This window comes from Mus musculus, chromosome 5 (assembly GCF_000001635.26).
Source record: "Mus musculus strain C57BL/6J chromosome 5, GRCm38.p6 C57BL/6J".
In the NCBI taxonomy this organism is placed as follows: domain Eukaryota; kingdom Metazoa; phylum Chordata; class Mammalia; order Rodentia; family Muridae; genus Mus; species Mus musculus.
The window spans coordinates 90,100,099-90,106,630 of NC_000071.6; positions in this window are offsets into that span (position 1 = coordinate 90,100,099).

Consider the following 6,532-nt stretch of genomic DNA (forward strand, 5'->3'; position numbering starts at 1 on the left):
GCAATGGCTTGTGCTGTAAGATCGAGAATTGACAAATGGGACCTAATGAAACTCCAAAGTTTCTGCAAGGCAAAAGACACCGTCAATAAGACAAAAAGACCACCAACAGATTGGGAAAGGATCTTTACCTATCCTAAATCAGATAGGGGACTAATATCCAACATATATAAAGAACTCAAGAAGGTGGACTTCAGAAAATCAAATAACCCCATTAAAAAATGGGCCTCAGAACTGAACAAAGAATTCTCACCTGAGGAATACCGAATGGCAGAGAAGCACCTGAAAAAATGTTCAACATCCTTAATCATCAGGGAAATGCAAATCAAAACAACCCTGAGATTCCACCTCACACCAGTCAGAATGGCTAAGATCAAAAATTCAGGTGACAGCAGATGCTGGCGTGGATGTGGAGAAAGAGGAACACTCCTCCATTGTTGGTGGGATTGCAGGCTTGTCCAACCACTCTGGAAATCAGTCTGGTGGTTCCTCAGAAAATTGGACATAGTACTACCGGAGGATCCAGCAATACCTCTCCTGGGCATATATCCAGAAGATGCCCCAACTGGTAAGAAGGACACATGCTCCACTATGTTCATAGCAGCCTTCTTTATAATAGCCAGAAGCTGGAAAGAACCCAGATGCCCCTCAACAGAGGAATGGATACAGAAAATGTGGTACATCTACACAATGGAGTACTACTCAGCTATTAAAAAGAATGAATTTATGAAATTCCTAGCCAAATGGATGGACCTGGAGGGCATCATCCTGAGTGAGGTAACACATTCACAAAGGAACTCACACAATATGTACTCACTGATAAGTGGATATTAGCCCAAAACCTAGGATACCCAAGATATAAGATACAATTCCCTAAACACATGAAGCTCAAGAAAAATGAAGACTGAAGTTTGGACACTATGCCCCTCCTTAGAATTGGGAACAAAACACCCATGGAAGGAGTTACAGAGACAAAGTTTGGAGCTGAGATGAAAGGATGGACCATGTAGAGACTGCCATATCCAGGGATCCACCCCATAATCAGCATCCAAACGGTGACACCATTGCATACACTAGCAAGATTTTATCGAAAGGACCCAGATGTAGCTGTCTCTTGTGAGACTATGCTGGGGCCTAGCAAACACAGAAGTGGATGCTCACAGTCAGCTAATGGATGGATCACAGGGCTCCCAATGGAGGAGCTAGAGAAAGTACCCAAGGAGCTAAAGGGATCTGCAACCCTATAGGTGGAACAACATTATGAACTAACCAGTACCCTGGAGCTCTTGACTCTAGCTGCATATGTATCAAAAGATGGCCTAGTCGGCCATCACTGGAAAGAGAGGCCCATTGGACATGCAAACTTTATATGCCCCAGTACAGGGTAAAGCCAGGGCCAAAAAGGGGGAGTGGGTGGGTAGGGGAGCGGGGGTGGGTGGGTATGGGGGACTTTTGGTATAGCATTGGAAATGTAAATGAGCTAAATACCTAATAAAAAATGGAAAAAAAAGATTTATTTATTTATTATATGTAAGTACACTGTAGTTGTCTTCAGACACTCCAGAAGAGGGCGTCAGGTCTTGTTACAGATGGTTGTGAACCACCATGTGGTTGCTGGGATTTGAACTCCGGACCTTCGGAAGAGCAGTCAGGTGCTCTTACCCACTGAGCCATCTCACCAGCCCTAGGTTTTATTTCTAAAATGACAAATTTATGTTTATGCAATAGTTCAGATGCAAAGGAACGGACCATGCTGTCCTTATAACTGGGAGACATCAGAGAGGAGATTCTCAAGACAGTGCACATAGGTGAGGTACTGTTAGCTTTATGCCTTTATTCCTCTAATTTCTATATTACATTTAATTAGTGTACGTGAGTGCGTGCATGCGTGTGTGTGTGTGTGTGTGTGTGTGTGTGAGTGTGTGTGAGTGTGCGTGTGCGTGTGCGTGTGTGTTTGTGTGTGTGAGTGTGCGTGTGCGTGTGCGTGTGAGTGTGTGTGTGCGTGTGCGTGTGCGTGTGTGTGTGTGTGTGTGTGTGTGTGTGTGTGTGTGTGTGTTGGCATGTGTATGGAGGTCAGTGAACAACACAGAGAAGTCAGTTGTCTCCTGCCCTGTGGGTCCTTGGGATAGCAAACTCAGGTCACCAGGACTGGCAGCAGGTACCTTTATCTTCTGAGCCAGCTCCCTGGCCCCCATTGTCTTAGTGTGACTTGGTCCTTAAGAGTTTTCCATGCAGAAGATCAGTCAGTTGTTTTAATTTACCCAAGAGTTTGTAATTTTGTAAATGAGCTCCAGGCTCCTCTTTAAAGAAAATAATGGAGAGAACAGAAGCAGGTAAAATACGTTGAATCCCTAGGACAATAATTTTAAAATTGTTTCAAAGACATTCAGAGGGTACATGGTCCCTACCATTTTCCTTATTGGCTACATTACCCCCTGTAAATTGGCTAAGGTTGATTAACAAGAACAATAGTTCCAATATGCTGATTAAGCCTGCGTGTAGGCGGATAACCTTAATCGCGGCCAATACCATTTTCCCTATTGACTACATTAACTCCTGTAAATTGGCTAAGATTGATACAGAGAAACAAAAGTTCCATTATGCTGATTAAGTCTGTGTGTAGCCAGATAACCTTTAATCTGAAACTAATCACCTCTGCCACCTCCAGTGACAGGAGACAGTGGGTGGACTTAAGGAGTGGGGAGATGCTTAAAACCAATGCGTGAAGACAATATGACTGGCATCAGCCAGATCATTGCAGTAGCCTTTTTTGTTTGTTTTGTTTTGTTTTTGTTTTTGTTTTTGCTTTTCGAGACAGGGTTTCTCTGTGTAGCCCTGGCTGTCCTGGAACTCACTTTATAGACCAGGCTGGCCACAAACTCAGAAATCCACCTGCCTCTGCCTCCCAAGTGCTGGGATTAAAGATGTGTGCCACCACTGCCTGGCTGTTCTTGACCATTTCTACATCCATTTCTTGACTAGCCACTCTATGTACTAGATAAATCACTTAGATAATGTCTATAAAGACATTAGTTTTTTCTTTTACTATGTCATTCTCAAAATGTAGTTGACATCTAGCTAACATGTGTTGGCAAGTGGATAAATCATGCTCTTCTGCTTCTGTCCATAGCGTAAGCCATGGTCTGAAAGTCGCATTCCCTTCAAAACCCATGTACTGCATATTCAGAACTTTGTCCTCCTGAATGGATTGGCGTTATAATACAAAGCACCATGACTCCCTGTCGCTCTCCTGCCATGGAAGGAAAGGTGCTTTTTACCCCTGCAGAAGAGGCAGCCTTCAGAGTGTCTTTGTGAAAGTGGAAGTCAGAAAAGGCCAGATTTCAGCACCTTGATCCAAAACCAGGGAGATGGATTTGTGCTTTTCATAAGCTACCCTGTCTGTGGCTCCGGTATGAGTATAGGCAGCTAAGACAATAATTGAAAACCCCTACTCCATCCTTCATGGTCCCCAGTGCTGCTCAGGTGGAAGCAGGGGATTCCCACCTTTGGCCATGGACTTCAGGACCCTTATTAATCCCACCACCTTTGCACATGTGCCTCTTGTGTAGCTTTGTGAACTGTAAATCAGAAAAAGTCACACTGCAGAGTAATGTTTGATCATATAGGTTTTAAATACCCAGCCCAACCACTCCAATCATACTGGTGAGGCGTCCAGACAAACGTATTTCTGATCTGCAACTCCGACCTGCTGAGTCAGAGCGCCTTGAGATGATAAATGCTGAAATGCAAGAAACCACTGTCTTAAGTTGCTTTGTTCATCTTGTATTTCAAAGGTCTAGAGACAAGTAAATAATAATCAAATGCTTCCTAAAGTGAGTTTAACTTGTAAACCTGTAATCCAATAAGACCACCATTAGCCTCCTGGATGGCTTCCCCAGACAAGTTCCTGCCCTAATAATTTACCATTTCTATGATAAATAACATGACCAAGTCAATCTAAAGAAGGGTTCATCTTAAAGTTACAGTTCCAGAGTGATGATAGTCCATTACTGCCACAGTGGGGTAGGGTGACAGCAAGCAGGCTTGGTGGCTGGAGCATTAAGCTGGGAGCTCACATCTTAAACCCAAACTGTGACAAGGAAGCTAAGTATAAATTCAATATTTGAATATTTGAGTCTTTACTCAACCAAAGTCTACCTCCAGTACCAACAAGGCCACATCCTCAAACAGCACCCCCAACTAGGGACCAGTCATTCAAATGCATAGGATTCCAGGGTGGGGGACATTTCTCATTCAAACCATTACAGTTCCTCAAAGAAAAAAAATAAGAAAACGAAAGAAAAAGTCTAGCCAAAACTAAAGGCTAGATAGTAACACTAGACTCATCTATTTTGGCAATGAAAATGGCAATTTAATAACCGTATTTCTTAAAAATAATCTTCATCAGAATGTTTACAGAATATGTCCAAAACACATGGGGTCTCTGCCAGAGTTAGTAGAACTTCGTTTTCTTTTCAAAACATTCATCTCAAAACCATAAATTTACGTGAGGGCCACAAAGATAGTGGCTGAAAACATCCATCACTAAAACTTGGGAAAGCAATGTTGTAATTGTGGCTTTCTCTTTAATACAAAAATTGTGTGCCTCTGCTATAGATAGACGTCGAACATCTTGCAAGTATGCGTGATCCGCTGACCTTGAATCTCCCAGCAGTGTCGCTTCTATCAGAAATAGCAGTATTAAATGAGGGAAATTAATTAGTCCTCCTCAGGCGGAGTCGTCACTGCCAAGTTATCTGACTGTGCCTCTCAAAGGGGCTTAAAGGAATTTGAAGCATTCACATCATTGTCTGCAGCAGAGAACACAGGCAGTCCTGTCCCTGGTACTATATAAAGCAAGGGACAGTAAACAGGAACCTAGTGTTCTTGGCCATTACTTCTGGAACTTTGTTTATGATCTACACAGTCATACACACACACACATACACACACACACAGTGAAAGACAGATAGACAGAGAAAGATAGAGCATCCTGAACAATTCTTAATTGATAACATCAATAATGTAAATCAATATCTTAATAGGTCTCTTTGTAAAGTCAGGGGAGAAAAACCATAACCATAACTTATAAAACTAAGGAAAACTCACATCTCTTTTTGGTAAGAGCTCCCCCTTTCTCCATTAGCATTAAAGAAAACCAATACCTCTGCAATACAATGTCTGAACTAAGAAGGCAGTGCAGAGTCTCTGTATTATCTGTCTCTGTATCCCTCTGTCTTTTTTATCCATCAACTAAAAAGTATAGTGATGCACATTTTCAGGTACATAGGTCATGGACAAGTTTTGATAAAGGAAGAGACACAGCCTCATATCGAAAGCACCTAAAATCTAAGAAGTAAAACATTAATCAGTGTAGCCAGAGAAAAAAGCTTCCAAAGTTTCCGCATTGCCTACTGAGTACCTGCTACAAATAAAGAAGCATGCAAAGGTTTCAGCCTACCTATCTAAATCACTAAGTTCCTAAATAGCCTGATGGAATCAGCAGTATTCATGGAGGCAACCCAACACAAACCCTCAAATACTTGACAGATGTTTGTAACAGAACAACCAAAGCTGAGTCCGTGAGGCAAAGGTAGAGACTCCCAACAGAAGTAAGCTGCAGCCCCTGTAAAACCAGGGGACCAGGAGGGGCAAAGCCAAACAGAAAAGCCAAGCTGTGCAGTAGCAAGAGGTGGTTTCATGCCTCAGCTGCCCAAAGGAAGCTGGGGCAGTGAATGGGGACTTATCCTTATAAAGCAGGACTTCAATGAGACATGCCCACTGCCGGGGGGTTCTCTCTCCAATCCAAGCAAACGACAAGGTTGTTCCCAGGATTTTGTTCTCCACCTCCCAAAATCACCTGTTCCAAATCTAGGCAGACACATTCCCCAGTGAACTCCAAGTCAGAATGGGTGGAGGCCAGACCAGGAAATAGATCCAAGGACAGACAAATGACCAGCTCACTTCGCTATTCTTTGTAAGACTCTTTAAGACATTACATGCAATAGACCTGTAATTGTCTCACTTACAAACATTGATGAATAGTAGTAGTTTCTATAAATAAATTATCCCTAACTTAAAACAAAAACCACTCCAAAACCACTCTTACCATGTGGCGATGGGAAAGCATATGGGAGCAGTGTTCCTATAGCCTCATAAAGGCACAACACATATTATAGCTATTATACCTCTCTGAGAAGATGCACTTGAGCCACCTGACAGCACATGTGAATGTATTCCCCATGTATAAGGCACTAGCTTTAGAGAGTTCACACACAAACATGTGATAGTAAAACAGTTATGCACATCTTCTTGAAGGTAGAGAAGACTAATAAAGTTATAGGTGGGAATATCATCCTTTAATAAAATTTAATAATTATAATAATTATGATTAAGATGAGGAGGAAGATGGCCAGGCCTCCTACCCACAGTTGAGGTACTACTGACAATTGATGGCTGTTGGGAGAGAGAGACTCAGGTCTTCTTCAGAGAGGAAACCCAGGAGAAACATGGTTTTTCTTAGGTTTACGAGCAA